The following is a 16996-nucleotide window of genomic DNA, read 5'->3' on the forward strand; positions in this document are numbered from 1 at the left end:
TAGAGAAGCCCCAGCTCCCTCCCCTCTGGTGACAGTGATGACCTGTGTCCTCTGGGTGATGGGACTGAGCTCTGTTGCCCATGGTGGTGACCTGCTGGATAACATGCCCTCTCCTGTCTCACTTCTCTTCTTTCCCACCGAATAGGAACTGTCTGCCACAGAGACACTGAGAAAATGTGATGGGGGCTTATTGTCTCCCTTTAAGTGCATACTAAGGATGGCAACCGAGTCACTCTAGAATCCAGGTGGGCTCTGAAGCCAGACTGCCTGGGCTGGAATTCCAGCACCACTCGACTGTGTTGGGACAGCTCCCCGTGAGCCTCAGTTTCTGCCTCTGTAAAATGGGAACAACTCCAGTGCTTCCAGTGAATGTTGGCTGGAACAAGACACAGGAGGCCCTGTGCTCAGCACAGATACAGAGGAGCTTCCCAGTAAGAGTTGGCTGATGTCTGGATTGCCCCAACGTGGGCATTGCCTTCTATCCTGATCATCCCCATGGTGGGAGGATGTGGCGCCTGTGGATACCTTTAAGAGTGCCCTGCGATGTCCAGGCAAGCCTGGAAACAAAGGACAGAGGGTGAAAGGCAGTTTGGGGCCACAACCAAATGGACCAGGAGGAACCTTGCAATTCTAGGCATCTGTTTCCGGCTTGCGTTGCCTGCCTGCCACCCAGGGCATCGCTGATTCACCGGGAGCACCGCGCACTCTTCACCCACCCCTCCCCGGGGTGCTCACCCATCTCGCGGCCCCAGCACCTCACCCGATTCTCCTAGTTAACCATAAACACAAATCCTGTTATCTCCCCTCTCTCGCAGCACTTGCCCCTTGATTTAAGCGGCCTTCTCTTCCCCTTTCATCAGCCCTGGGCGCCTCCTGTCGTATATCTTCCCGTTTATCTACTTCCCTGCTCTCGATAGCCTTGTGCGCAATCGATTCGTGGGCGGGGGAAGAGGGCAGGCCGCCCGCCCCGGCCTCCCGAGCCCGCTGTTCTTCTCGGGAGCCCGGGCCAGTATTTCTTGTTAAGCTTCTGTCTGGCCACGTTCGGTTTCTCATTAGGTTTCTGCCCGGGCCTGGTAGTATTTCTTGTTCCTCCTCAGGCACACGCTGGAGATCACTAGTAATTCTTAAACCGCGAGATGGAGAGGCGCTCCTTTAGAGCGTTCTAGAATCTGTCCGGCCCGTGCCTGGAAGTGGCGCGTGGGGGCTTGCTGCAGGAGGGGTGAGGGGGAGGGGCTCCCAGGATGGGGACTTGGTGGCGGGGGGGGGGGGGGGGCGTTCCCTGGGCCACACGCTGGGTTTGCTCCTGCGCCCGCTGCGGTCAGCGCCACCTCCCGTCTCTGCAGCTGGGTGAGCTGGGTCATCGTAACAGGCTGGGAGCAGGTTCCCTGGAGCCGGCATCACCCCATGCCATCGTCGGAAAGAGTCTGCTACTAACTCAGGTGTGGCAAGTTCTTCCTAGGCCCGACTCAGTTTCCTCCTCTGGGAAACAAGTTGGTTTCTCTTTTTGTTCCTTTCTCCATTTGTTTAACAAGCCTGAAACATGCAGAGTGTTCCTGGTGTCCCAAGTAGTCTCCGAAATATTTTACAACACTGACACGTTGAGATGCTCCTAGCCACCCTATGAGTAGGGTTTACAGATGAGGAAACCGTGGCCCAGAGAGGCTGAGTGACTTGTCCAAGGCCACACAGCTAACAAGAGGCAGAACAGGGATTTAAGCCCAGGCACTGGCTCCAGCGCTCATGCTCTTAAGAGGTGGTTCTTCCTCTTTTTTTTTTTTCTCTTTTTTTGCCCACATTGTTTTGCATGTGGGATTTAGTTCCCTGACCAGGGATTGAACCCATGCCCCTTGCACTGTAAGTGTGAAGTCTTAACCACTGGACCACCAGGGAAGTCCCAAGAGGTGGTTCCTCTTGATGGTCTTGTGGCCTCCACCCCGTTCCCAAATGCTGCCACAGTTGATTCTTGTTATTCCAGCTAGTTATGCTTTATAAACTAGCCACAAACACTGAACTGGTGAATATTGAACCGTGGCTTCTAGGGGACATACAGGGTTAGGTTCCTGAAAGCCTCTGGACATGACGTTTTTGTCAACTGACCAATACATAAACTTGTTTTATGTGTGTTTCTGTTTTAAACATACTGGAGTTAATATAGATTGTTGATTCATTAACAGTGAGCTCACAGCTGATAGCACTACAGCTCATGTCTGAATAAACGTTCTCCAACATGTGTGTTTGAACTGAACTGAACATGTGTGTTTTACTCCATAAGGCACATCACAGCCTGCTTGCACTCAGGAACCCTATACAGCCAAACAGCAAAATGAAATGAACAAAGAAAAACAAACACAGCAAAATCACCAATGAAAAGCAAACAGATGCAAAAAAAAAAAACAAAAAAAGGTGGCCCCATTTAGACCACAAAAGGACACTTGTTCACAGGACGTGCACTGAAACAGGAAGCAGAGTGCCACCTCGCTCAGCCCCAGCTGTGAATGCTCACGATGGGTGACATATTTTCTACCACTCTGCCCATGCCCAAGAATGACTGTGGAGATAGATTTGGGGGTTACAGGTACAAAATCCATGAATAATGAGGATTGCTGGTATCTTGTATTACTCACCCGCTCAAATTCCATCTAAGGCTTCCTGCTGCTGCTAAGTCGCTTCAGTCGTGTCCGACTCTGTGCGACCCCATAGACGGCAGCCCACCAGGCCCCCCCCCGTCCCTGGGATTTTCCAGGCAAGACTAAGGCTTCCTGCTACCTACTATATCAAATAGCTAAAGAGAAACTTCACCTGCCTGCCTTTCAAGGGTTTCAGTCATCTGGCCCTGTTCGGTCTATTAAAATACATTTCCCTTAACTCCTGGGGCCATCGCCTTCCTCCCTGGGCCTGGCTCCTCTTTCTCACTCCCTGTCGCATCGCCACCTCCTAATGTCACACCTTTGCTCTGGTGCTTTCCCTTCTGGGCTTATCCCCCTTCTTCCGTTCAGCTGCCAAACCCTACCTACAGTTTAAAGGTCAGATCAAACTTCTTTTTCCTCTGTATCGCTTTCTCCTACTGACTCATCCCTTCTTGGACGGCACAGACTCACGCTGTCTGCGCGCGTGTGTGCCAAGTCGCTTCGGTCGTGTCCGACTCTCTGCAACCCCGTGGACTGTAGCCCACTAGGCTCCTCTGTTCATGGGATTCCCCGGCAAAGATGCTGGAGTGGGTTACCATTTCCTTCTCCAGGGGACCTTCCTGACCAGGGATCGAACCCATGTCTTCTGCATTGGGAGGTGAATTTTTTTTTTTTTACCACTGAGCCACCAGGGAAGCCCAGACTCAACCATAGCAGAGCTTAATTTAAAAAAAAATTTAAAAATGTCCCTTTGTGATACTGTCACGAACAGCCTGCGTGTGGGGAATTTCCCACAAACCACTGTTTGATGACACTCTCAGAATAGGAGACACCCAAGTTACACTGACCATATTTGGGCTTGGAGACTGAGGATGTTTAGTTACAAGTATAGAAGGAGAGATAACATTGTACTCGCCATTGAGACGTGCCTGGAAGAATGTTTTAATTCTTTCGAAATACCAGTCGGCCTCCTTTCATAACATAGAACAGTGAGCCGAGGATTATTAGACCATCAAAGTGGTCTTGGAGAGAACTGATCTATTCAGAGAAGTAAGCCTCTGCTTCTAACAGCCATGGGGCGAGCTGGCCACGTGGACACCAAACAGATGCATGTTGCATGGGTGGAGGAGCCCTGCCTTCGTCTGTTTCATCTACTGGGTTTTTGCATACGATTTTGTTTGAACAATGAATCGCATGGTTCATCAGTTAGGGCCCAGCAGGAAACACACAGCACAGATAAATTGGAATAATTTAAGAAGAGTTTAATAAAGGAATTGCTTACAAAGGTGTGGGCAGGGCATAGGGAAACCACACAGGATAACGAAGTCTCTGGGTCTAGGTACAGAGGGTGCCAGCATCACTCCTAGACCAGGAGATGGGACCAGGGAGGGTTAAGGGTTATGCGGTCTCTGAGCAGGGGTTGAAACCTTTTGTGCAAAGATAGAGCCATCCCATCAGAGCCCCTGGCAGGCAGGAGCAGGGGGCGATAAACACCCCGACCTCCATCACCCTCCCTCTCATTTCCTTCTGGACCTCCCAGTCAGTGCAGTCGCTCAGTCGTGTCTGACTCTCCGCGACCCCATGGACTGCAGCACGCCAGGCCTCCCTGTCCACCACCAACGCCCGGGGTTCACTCAAACTCATGCCCATTGAGTCGGTGATGCCATCCAGCCATCTCATCCTCTGTCGGCCCCTTCTCCTCCCTCCTTCAATTTTTCCCAGCATCAGGGTCTTTTCCAATTCAGTTCTTCGAATCAGGTGGCCAAAGTACTGGAGTTTCAGCGTCAGCATCAGTCCTTCCAATGACTATTCAGGACTGATTTCCTTTAGGATTGACTTATTTTGATCTCCTTGCTGTCCAAGGGACTCTCAAGAGTCTTCTCCAACACCACAGTTCAAAAGCATCAATTCTTTGGCACTCAGCATTCTTTATAGTCCAACTCTCACATCCATACATGATTACTGGAAAAACCATAGCCTTGACTAGATAGACCTTCGTTGGCAAAGCAATGTCTCTGCTTTTTAATATGCTGTCTAGGTTGGTCGTAGCTTTTCTTCCAAGGAGCAAGCATCTTTTAATTTCATGGCTGCAGTCACCATCTGCAGTGATTTTGGAGCCCAAAAAATAACGTCTGTCACTGTTTCCACTGTTTCCCCATCTATTTGCTATGAAGTGATGGGACCAGAGGCCATGGTCTTAGTTTTCTGAATGGACCTCCCATTGGCAGGGCCCAACTGGAAGGCAGAAGACAAGACAGTCCACTGCAGTCCACAGGTGTCAGCCTCTGGGGCAGAGAGTGAGGGGAGACGGGTTTAGAGAGGAAATGGGGGTGGAGCAAAAGGAAGATACCCAAGACCAATACCCATCTCCATCCTGCAATGCACAAGCCAGGGTTAGCTCTCAGATTGCCACTTTCTAAGGGTCCTTCCGGGTTGGTCGTGCACAGGTTCTTCAGTGGGTCCAGACTTGGCAAGATCCTATTGTAGCAGCTCAGAGTTGGTCTGGTAAAAATGGCACAATTCTGTTGCATCAGGTCGAATAATGCCTGAATTCAGTTGTTTCTGGGTCATGGCATTTCCCCTCCTTCCTCTCTCCCTCCCTCTTTTTCTCTCCCCTCCTTCTCCCTCCCTCCCATCTCTCTCTGTATTTTCCACACACACACAGATATTCCTCCTGCCGCTCTGGGATGCTGACAGGGGGAGCAGATATACAGCATCTCAGCCATGATATAAGGGCTGCTGCAGTGCACGGCTGTCTCCCACGAAGGCGCTGCCTGGGTGTAAAACTGCACTTCCTTGTCAGCGCTGGTCTTCGTGGATGTGACTGACTTTTCCAGAAATTCTTGCAGAGCAGAGTTTCTCAAACAGGGGAGAGGTTGTGCCCACACCCCGCTCCGTTTTCCTGGAGGACACATTAACACTATGTCATTCCCTGGGGCAGAGAATCAGGGGAGAAGGGTTTGGAGAGGGAATGCAGGTGGAGCAAAAGGAATTTGCCCTTTTGATTGGAGACATTTTTGGTTGCCACAACTAGGGGTTTGCTGCTGGCATCCAGGGGGTAGAAGCCAGGGGTGCTGCTCAACATCCTTCCGTGCCCAGGACAGCAACTCACTCCCCCCAAAGAATTATCTAGTCCAAAATGTCAGTGGCGCTGAGGTTGAGAAACTCTTTGGTCGAGGGAGACTCTGATATTTTAGTCTCCTTTTTCTTGAATTCCCTCTACTACCGTCTTGCTATATGATTATGAAGACTCTTGGATACCTTCAGCAACAGGGAACTCACTACCTGTTTTGAAGTCAGTCAAGTCTGGGCTTGATTCCGGCTCTTCCACTGGCAGCTGCGGGACTCTGGGCATCCCCACAGGTGGGCGTGACTCCATCACTTTGGGCCTAATGTTCCTCCAGGACCACGGGATCAACAGCAGCCCTGCCTCACAGGTTGTATGAGGAGCCAATGAAATGATACTCCTAAGTGGCAGCTCAGCTCATGGCACAGGGTGAGACCACTCAGTAAACGTTCACCACTATGAACGCCCTGCCCTGGCCGGTTTCATCACCTGGGCTGTGGGTGCGTCAAAAGCAGATGAACTTCAGGGTCTTCTCTTAGGCCTGGGAAATTTCAGAAATCTCGACAAGCTTAGCACTGAGTGAGGAAGAAAATATTGGCTCTTGGTGGAGGGGCGTGGGGGCAGTGCTTTCCCTTTGGGGTTGTCTGGGGAAGGGGCGGTCCTAGGGGTGGTCCCAGGAGACCTGATAGCAAAGCAGAGTCCAGGAGAGACCAGGAGCAAGCACGATGTTGTCTCCTCCCAATGGTGTCATGGGGACAGAGCTTCACCCTCCCAGCAGTGGTGTGCAATGACACACCGAGGGAGGCTCACTGGATCCTTGGGGTCCTGCATTTTTATTGCGCATCAGTCACATAGGCGTGGAGTACCTACAAACTGACCTTAATTATTCGGTCTGCAGCTCCTTCAAAAATCAAATGATATAGCAGGGTTCAAGGCTGCCTCCCATAAATCCCAATATTAGCATAGATTATCTGGCTAGGTGTGGCCCAGGGTCCCAAGTATACAAAGATACTCCTATTAGTGAGAGTGTCTCACTGGCTTAGAGGTGATCACCCAAGAGCCAGTGTAGTCCTTTCTTTGGGTGGTTCAGGGTTGAAGATGCTAAACCTGCTGAGTTAACTCTTTAATGCACAGCAGGATTCTACAGGTAAGAACGACAAGGGCTTTTCAAGCTTGGAAATTTGGAGAAGGTGTCAGTGATCATTATCTGAGCAGGTTATTATCTTTCTCAGTGTTGTGTTCCTACCATTAGGTTTGGAGGAAAGTTATGACCAACCTAGACAGCATATTAGAAAGCAGAGACATTACTTTGCCAACCAAGGTCCGTCTAGTCAAGGCTATGGTTTTTCCAGTGGTCATGTATGGATGTGATAGTTGGACTGTGAAGAAAGTTGATAGCCAGAGAATTGATGCTTTTGAACTGTGGGGTTGGAAAAGACTCTTGATAGTCCCTTGGACTTCAAGGAGATCCAACCAGTCCATTCTAAAGGAGATTGGTCCTGGGTGTTCATTGGAAGGACTGATGCTAAAGCTGAAACTCCAATACTTTGGCCACCTCATGTGAAGAGTTGACTCACTGGAAAAGACTCTGATGCTGGGGGGTTTGGGGGCAGGAGAAGGGGATGACAGAGAATGAGATAGCTGGATGGTATCACCGACTCGATGGACATGAGTTTGAGTGAACTCCGGGAGTTGGTGATGGACAGGGAGGCCTGGCGTGCTGTGATTCATGGGGTCGCAAAGAGTCGGACATGACTGAGCGACTGAACTGAACTGAACTCATAATTACCCTATTTATTGGTTTACTTTGCCTCATTTGCTAAACCATGGGGTAATGCGTGGGCCTGGTTTCTGCTGTTTTCCCTAATACTTAACATACTTTACATGCAGAGCCAGGACTAGGGTGAAGCAAAATCTTTTTTAATGTTTATTTTAATTTCAGGGGCTTCCTTGGTGGCTCAGACAGTTAAGAATCTGCCTGCAATGCAAGTACCCAGGTTTGATCCCTGGGTTGGGAAGATCCCCCGGAGAAACGAATGGCTACCCACTCACTCCAGTATCCTTGCCTGGAAAATTCCAAGGACAGAGGAACCTGGTGGGCTACAGTTTATGGGGCCGCCAAGAGTCGGACATGACTGAGCACACACACATTTCCTGGGCTGTGCCGAGGGAGTCCTAGTTTCGGCATATAGGATCTTCAGTTGCGACATGTGGGATCTAGTTCCTCGACCTGGGATTGAACTCAGGCCCCCTGCGTTGGGAGCTTGGAGTCTTATCCACTGGACCAATAGGGAAGTCCCCTCTGGGTTGCAAAATTTAAGAGTGGTGGATGCATACAATCTCAGTCATCAAGATAAACAGTGTTTTAATGCAATATTAAAAAAAAATCAAAATTAATACAAGAAGCAAAGTCTTAGACTTTTAAACAAAAACAGGATCCGTGCTGTTGCTGATATTTTTTTTACCCCCAACTCTGCCAGGGCGTGGCACTGTTTGTGGCCTTGTCTCTGTACACAGTTTTGATATTTTGTTCATGGTGGATTTGAGGCGTTCATTTGGATTTGAAAAAATACTGCATCAAGAAGCGATTTTGAGGACTTCCCGGGTGGTCCAGTGGTTAAGCCTCTGCCTGCCGTTGCAGAGGACACAGGTTCGATCCCTGGTCCCGGAAGACCCCACAGGCCGAGGGGCAGCGAAGTCCACGCGCCGCACCTGCTGAGCCCGAGCTCTCGAGGCTGTGCTCTGTGACGAGAGAAACCTCCGCAAGAGGCCTGCGCCCCGCGAGCGGAGAGCAGCCCCTGCTCGCCCCGACCAGAGACAGCCTGGGCGCAGTGATGAAGACTCAGTGCAGCCAGAAATAAATAAATTAATTGAAGAAGACATCATGTTGAGGGCTGTCTCGGTGCCCCTTCGACTCTGCACTCAGAGAAAATGCCTCGCTTGCCTCACCCTCATCCTGGCCATCGACAACTGTTTCTTTGTTTGAACTTTTTATTTCCTATCAAGATAAAGCTGATTAGGGGCTTCCCAGGTGGCACTGGTGGTAAAGCACCCGCCTGATAATGCAGGAGACTTAAAAGATGTGAGTCTGATCCCTGGGTCGGGAAGATCCCCTGGAGGAGGGCATGGCGACCCACTCCACTGGCCTTGCCTAGAGAATCCCATGGACAGAGGACTCTGGCGAGCTTCAGTCCATTGGGCTGTGAAGAGTCAGACACTGCTGAAGTGACTTAGCACGCACGCATGGCTGATTAACAGTGTTGTGATAGTTTCAGGGGAACATTGAAGGAACTCAGCCAAACATATATCTGGATCCATCCTCTCCCCAACATCCCGCCTCCCCTCTAGACTGCCACATGACATGGAGCGGAGTTCCTTGTACTGCACAGTCCCTGGTTGGCTATCCATTTTAAACACGGCAGTGTGTTCCTGTCCATCCCAAACTCCGTAACTATCCTTTCCCCCTGGCAATCTTAAGTTTGTTCTCTGTGAGTCTCCTTCTTCAACAGATATGTGTTGAATGAATGAAGCTCCCACCTGTGAAGCACAGAGTCATACTCTGTTTTTAAGATGAGAAAGGGGAGGCTCATGGGGGTGAAACCATTTGCTCTGGACCCAGGAGAGGAGCTGGGGTTTCTTCCTGGATTGTCTTTCCCCAAAGCCTGGGCTTTGATCCACTGTATCCAGCTGTCCCCTCTCCCTGCCTCTGAGCCTTCTATCCCAAGGTGGACCCTCCTGGGGGCCCCCTGCGGGACAAATCTCAAGGAGAGGAGGCCAGTGGTGAGGAGAGGAAGGTCAAGAATTCAGAGAAGGCATAACACGTGTTCACAGTGTCTGGATGGAGACACGTGATGGGCACCTTTCATGTGAGACAAACCCCCTGCCTTTGTCACTCACTGTAAATTGTCCCCCAGTCACCGGGCTGACAAAGATGGATTCTCAGGGCTCACGGCAAAATGGAGCTTTCTCAGGCGTCTCATGGGGAAAGGAAGCAGTTGGTTTACTTGTGAATGCTTGGGGGTAATTTTCTAATGTCCCTTCCGCCATTACGGAGGCTTGGCTCCAATCTCTTATCATATGTAATTCCTAATGATTTCTCTGTTATGTCCTGTTTTATTAAAGCGTCATTGAACTATACCCTATTGATTTAGATTTCACAGACAATTGAAATTTAAATTGACTCCAAATTGAATGTCTCCATGTAATCTCTGTTCTGCAATAAAGATAGATAAAATGCTTCTATTTTTGATAACAAGTTATACTGGAGGCACATTTTAATTTTGGGAGGGAAGAAAAAAATGTGACAGAGTCTTGACTTTCTTTGAAAAGTGGCTGATGGTTCAAGGCCTGGGAGGTGGTGGTGGTTGTTGATTTTTTATTTTTTTTCTCCCTCTGGGGCATGATGTTGGAGTTAAGGAATTTTGGACTGTCTGGGCTGGCTCACAGATGGCAACAGGAAGTGATCTTGGCTGACCCATGCTTGAATTAATAAGGTGAGCCACCCACAAGTCCATCCATTTGTCCAGTGCAAGGGGCAGGGGGAGCAGGAAGAGACGAGAACAACTCATCCCTTGACGGCGTGCGTGACCCATGTCCTTTGGAGGGTTGGATGTGGAAAGGCATCCTGGGAAAATGAGGAGACACATCATTGCATCAGGTTCAATCTCTATCCCCACAACCAAGAATGACTCACTCCTGCCCGCTCTGGCATTTCCAGGTTATTGTCCCACTGAGCAAAATGCCAGCCATGTGCCCGTCTTCCAGCACATCCTCCACCCAGAACCTCGTAGTCCATGCTCTAATGGCACTTCCACCCAGACATATGATCTAGATTTGAGTTGGCCCAGACTCGTTCAATCAGATCAGATCAGTCGCTCAGTTGTGTCCAACTCTTTGCAACCCCGTGGACTGCAGCACGCCAGGCCTCCCTGTCGATGGACAACTGATGAGCAACTCCTGGACCTTGCTCAAACTCATGTCCAGAGTTGGTGATGCCATCCAACCATCTCATCCACTGTCATCCCCTCTCCTCCCACTTTCAGTCTTTCCCAGCATCGGGGTCTTTTCAAGGTCTTTTATTTGATCTGCCGCTGAGATTTCCCCGTGGCTTGGACCTTAAGTCCAGCCTCAAGGCCTGAAGTTGCTCTTCTTTCTCTCTCCTCTCACATCCCCAGCCTTTCCCGGGCCGTATCCTGCTTGCCCTTGAGTCTCCTGGGCTCTGGAGTGGGAAGCACCTGGCACCTAATGGTGGCTTAATAAACGAATCAATCCTTGTTAAGGCTTGATTGGCTGTTAGCCTCATTATCCTGTGAGCAGAGGGCTGGGGGAAATTCTAGAATTCCAAAGAGGGGTGCGATCGTGAGGGGGGTGTGGCCAGCCCCTAGTATGAACACCCAGAAGGAAGGCCATCTGACTAGGAGTGTTCATCCCTGGATGCATGTCAGACCCACGGGGGAAGGTTTATAAATACCGATGCCCACCCTCTGCCCAGAGGTACGGATGCTGAACCTCTAAGGGAGGGGTCCAGCCATTGGCCATTGGTGGTTTAGAAGGCCACCCTGCCCCCAGGCCAGTTTAACGTGCTGCCAAGGAGGTCTGGAATACTATTTTTAATCTCTCAAGTGAAGAAAAGCTCCAAATTTGGCCATCACAGCTTTGCCACATGGGGATGCTCAATGAATATTAATAGCAAGTTCCCTGAGATCGGGGACTTTCTGGTCCCATCAACTTGGCCTCGTAGACAGTCTTTTGTCATCGTCGTCCTAGGTCACGCTGATACACACAGCACCTCCTGTGACCCTCCCAGGCACCCGATGGTCGCCATATTCATGCAACCTATGTGCTTCCACGCATAGTATCTTTCTTCAAATTGAACTTTAACCCTTCTCTTATTCCCTCCCTAGTCTATTCTAAACTAATCTTGCGAGAGTGTGGGTTTGATATTTTACTGATATTTTTTTCTCCTAACACATGAAAACATTTGACTATGCCAAAGCCTTTGACTGTGTGGATAACAATAAACTGTGGAAAATTCTGAAAGAGATGGGAATCCCAGACCACCTGACCTGCCTCTTGAGAAACCTGTATGCAGGTCAGGAAGCAACAGTCAGAACTGTACATGGAACAACAGACTGGTTTCAAATAGGAAAAGGAGTATGTCAAGGCTGTATATTGTCACCTTGTTTATTTAACTTATACGCAGAGTACATCATGAGGAACGCTGGGCTGGAAGAAGCACAAGCTGGAATCAAGATTGCTGGGAGAAATATCAATAACCTCAGATATGCAGATGACACCACCCTTATGGCAGAAAGTGAAGAGGAACTCAAAAGCCTCTTGATGAAAGTGAAAGAGGAGAGTGAAAAGGTTGGCTTGAAGCTCAACATTCAGAAAACAAAGATCATGGCATCTGGTCCCATCATTTCATGGGAAATGGAAAAACAGTGGAAACAGTGTCAGACTTTATTTTTTTGGGCTCCAAAATCACTGCAGATGCTGATTGCAGCCATGAAAGGAAAAGACGCTTACTCCTTGGAAGGAAAGTTATGACCAACCTTGATAGTATATTAAAAAGCAGAGACATTACTTTGCCAACCAAGGTCCGTCTAGTTAAGGCTATGGTTTTTCCCGTGGGCATGTATGGATGTGAGAGTTGGACTGTGAAGAAAGCTGATCGCTGAAGAATTGATGCTTTTGAACTGTGGTGCTGGAGAAGACTCTTGAGAGTCCCTTGGACTGCAAGGAGATCCAACCAGTCCATTCTAAAGATCAATCCTGGGTGTTCATTAGAAGGATTGATGCTAAAGCTGAAACTGCAATACTTTGGCCACCTCATGCAACGAGTTGACTCACTGGAAAAGACTCTGATGCTGGGAAAGGTTGGGGGCGGGAGGAGAAGGGGACAACGGAGAATGAGATGGCTGGATGGCATCACCGACTCTGTGGACATGAGTTTGAGTGAACTCCGGGAGCTGGTGATGAACAGGGAGGCCTGGCGTGCTGTGATTCATGGGGTCGCGGACAGTCGGACACGACTGAGCGACTGAACTGAACTGAACATTAAAACATAAACATAAAAGGATGGAAAATTAAAAATAGGTTAATGTCTCTACCACCTAAAATCACTTGGCTAACTTATCCTACTCTATGGAAAAACACTATTTTATATATTCCGAAACTGTTCCACAACTCAAAGGATGAGGGTGATCACTTTTAAAAACTCCTGTCTCTCTCCATGAATAAGACATTGTTATTCTTTCATTACATCCTTCTGACAGCCTTTGAGATATTAAAAATAGCACTGTTTCTAATTAATTAAAATAGAGCCCCCAGGGGTCTAATTTTGTGTGACTTACTTTCTTTCTTTTTCTTGGTATTTGCTCTAGGTCACAAACCAGTTTCAATCCTAAAACTTCATTTAAGTAGAAACAAGATTTCTCATTAAGAATTTAAAAAATATTAATACCCTTAGACCCATTCATTGCATTTTGGGGCATACATAAGAAGGAAAAAATTCAATATAAAGATAATAGTTTATATACAAAAATGTTCAAGGCACTGTTCCGTACAATTGTGAGAAACATTAATCCACCCAAATCTCCAATAACAGCAGGACTAATTCTATTAGCATATAATTAATATGTAGTTGAGTCTGATGCTAGGAGGGATTGGGGGTGGGAGGAGACAGGGACGACAGAGAATGAGATGGCTGGATGGCATCACCGACTCGATGGACATGAGTTTGAGTGAACTCCGGGAGTTGGTGATGGACAGGGAGGCCTGGCGTGCTGTGATTCATGGGGTCGCAAAGAGTTGGACATGACTGAGCCACTGAACTGAACTGAACTGAATGTATATACATACATATTCAATTTAATGAAAGATGTGGTTTATCAGATCAGGACCGTAAAAGACTTTAATGTTTATTGGATTCTAATTTTTATATCTCCAAGTACAGTGCTTGGCACAGATGAGACCCTCAAAAATACTTGTTAGAGGATGAGTGATTTATTAAAATGATAGTCACAGAATTTATAATAACACAGAAAAAACTGTTTAGTAAGTGAAAAAATCAGGGTGTAATAGTAAACACAACGTATTGTCACATCTCTATTAAAATATGCTTTGGGGGCTTCCCTTGTGGTCCAGTGGCTAAGACTCTGTACTCCCAATACAGGGGGCCTGTGTTCGATTCCTGGTTGGGGAACTAGATCCCACATGCCACAGCTAGGAGTTCCCATGCCACAACTAAGACCCAACGCAGCCAAATTAATAAATGAAATAAACATTAAAAATATACGCATTGACTTTGCACATGTCAAAATAAAGGGTGGATCACATGCGTGCCCAGTTGCATCCTACTCTTTGTGACCAAGAATACTGAAGTGGGTTGCCATTTCCTCCTCTAGGGGATCTTCCAAACCCAGGAATCAAGCCCTAGTCCTCTGAGTCTTCCTCATTGCAGGTGGATTCTTTACCACCAAGCCACTGGGGAAGCCCCAAGGGTGGGTTAGTGAAATATATGTCCAGGCTATAGACTTTTCTGCAGCTACTAAAATGATGTTTGCAAATAACATTCATGATACGAGAAACTGTTTATGACAAAGACAGAAAAACCCCCATGCAGTATAATCCAATTTGTGTGTGTGTATATAACCCTAACACTGTATGCTGTAATTTAATTATACCTTTAATAATATATATATTTTAAATTGATATATTGTATTTATACATTTTGCATAAATTTAATATTGAATATTTATTTTATTATATATTATATAGGGGTATTTGTATTAATTTTTACATTTTATCTTATTTATATGTGTGTGTACATACATATGTATGAATACATATACACGTACATATTCACAAGACTGGGAATAACCTCAAATATTAGAGGCTGCTTTAGGTGATAAGATTGGGGTGAGTTTTTTCTTCTTTCCTCCGTTTCATCTTTCCCCATTTTCCAAACATCTTCCTACAATGAGCATGAATTACCCTTCTCGTCCAGACAAAAGAAGAACCTCGAGGGGTGTTTCAGACTCAAAATGGGCGGAGGAGTGGAGGAGAGGCCAGCCGCTGGAGGGACGCTGGAGAAAGGAGGTCCGCAGTCACATCGAATCAGCTGGTGTGACTGATTCCACCCGAGTTCAGGTCCGCAGGCCTCTCTGGCCAGGAACTCTTGGCGGGGCTGGGTGGGAGGGTGTGCACTGCCTGCTCCCTGAACTGTCTCCTTGGGGGTGCTTTCGTGGACTTGTAGCCCAGAGGCCCGGCTGAACTCTTCCTGAGGAATGCCGCCTTCCCCTAATTTGCCGGGTCTCTCCAGTTGCTAAGAATGATGGACAGTAATTAAAACTAAGCTAATAACCTCCTCACTCTTGACATTTCTATGGGGTTTTGTTCACCATTATCTACATATAGATTAAAATTTGTAATTGGACTGGCGATCGGGTTAGGAAAATCAACCACCTTCCAACTTGTCATTTGCTGGAGACTGACACTTTGAAATTTTATTTAATCTGAGAAAATTGAGTTGAACTCTGGCACCTTGGGAGGAGGGGCAACGGAGTGTCGGGGAGAGAAGTAAAACAGCATTTATCTTTAAGGACTGATGCTAGCTAAGAAAATATTCAGGCTCCAGGCAGGAAGGAAAGGGTCAGAGGTCAGAAGGGTGGGGGGCGGGGAGCAGCCACCAGAATACAACAGAGAGGGTGTATGGTGGGGGCCTCCTAGGAGACAGACCTGGGAGGGTGACCAGATGCCCCAGTGGGACCCCAGATGAAGGAGGTTTAGGGAGGCCAAGGCCACCTTCCCGAGAGGCTTCCTGTGTCATTTCATAGGGCTCGGGCGACCTAACCCCACCGAATCCCCCGTGCTGGCGAAGAGTGATGTGCTGTGTGTGCTCAGTCGCTTCAGTCGTGTCCTCATGGACTGCAGCCCGCCAGGCTCCTCTGTCCATGGGGTTCTCCAGGCAAGAATACTGGAGTGGGTTGCCATGCCCGCCTCCAGGGGATCTTCCCAGCCCAGGGATCGAACCCGTGACGCCTATGTCTCCTGCGTTGGCAGGCGGGTTCCTTACCACTGGTGCCACCTGGGAAGAGGAATGTTGTTGGTTTGTCATTCTGTGACTCCAGGTCTCTGCGATGCTGTGGTTATAGGGCTCCACCTGGTACCCTCCTGTTCTCTGCAAGACTGAGGTGCCATGCCTCCATTTCCCCTGGGTCTAAGAGCCAGAGTTTCTCTTACTTCCGCATCTATGCTTCTGGAATGTGAGGATTCTCAAAATCAGAGATTATATTAATAACCTCAACCTTAAAAGGGTGTGGAGGGGGGCATGGTCAGACCTGCCCACCAGTCCCTCCCATGGAGTCATGAATTTGTCTAAAGTGAAACCCTTAAACCGACATTAATCTTCGCTTGTGTCCCCTGGGGGTGGGCCAGGTGAAGATTTCTTTGTGATACACCATGTAGCTGTGTCCATGCTGTTGCTTGAGATGTCTCAGTGGGGTCTCATGGCCTCATGTGGGTCAAGCCCAGTCTCTTTAGGACGGCTTCAAGGCCATTCTGGGTTTGTCCTGTGCCTCACTCTCTCCAGAATCAGCCTCCTGAATCCTCACAAATATTCCCTCTGCCCCCAACAATATGCACGATCCCTGTCCCTTTCTGACAGCAAGTAGTGCCCCCAGGCCTTTGCACTACTCTTTCCTCTGCCTGCGATGATCTCCTTCCCACCCCAGTACCCTCCCCGTGAGCACTGCCTTCTGCACTCCCCTGATGTCTATCCAGCTGTCACTTATCTTGGGCTGCACCTTCTCCAGGAAGTGCTTGGCATCTTCCTGAGTCATCGCTTCTGCTCCCTGGGCATCTCTGGCACCCATACTCACTTTATGCCAGTTCTGTGTGCAACTCTGCCATCGCCTCCCATCAAACCAGGATCTCCTTGAAGGCAAGAAGACTTTCTCGTTTAACCGTTACATGGTGTAGTATTGCCAGAATGACACGGAGAATGAATGTGAAGGCCGGGAACTTGTGATTCCTTTCCTTGGAATAATAAATATTTATTTATACTTTTCAGAAGTATGTGTTGGCTGTCTGCTTTGTGCCTTGTGCTGTGCTCAGCCATGGGGATGTTCCCAGGAGCAAGACAAATAAGTCTCTATGGTCTACGGCACTTATGGGCAAAATAGATTAGAAAGATGGATTGGGGTTAAGGAATTAGGGGAGGAACATTCTAGGCAGAGGAAATACATGCAAAAGATCTTGAGGGAGGAAGGGAGGGGAGAGACGCAATGAAACAGAAGCC

Source organism: Moschus berezovskii, chromosome 19 (assembly GCF_049115385.1).
Source record: "Moschus berezovskii isolate FMDL1 chromosome 19, NW_MosBer_1.0, whole genome shotgun sequence".
Classification (NCBI taxonomy): Eukaryota; Metazoa; Chordata; class Mammalia; order Artiodactyla; family Moschidae; genus Moschus; species Moschus berezovskii.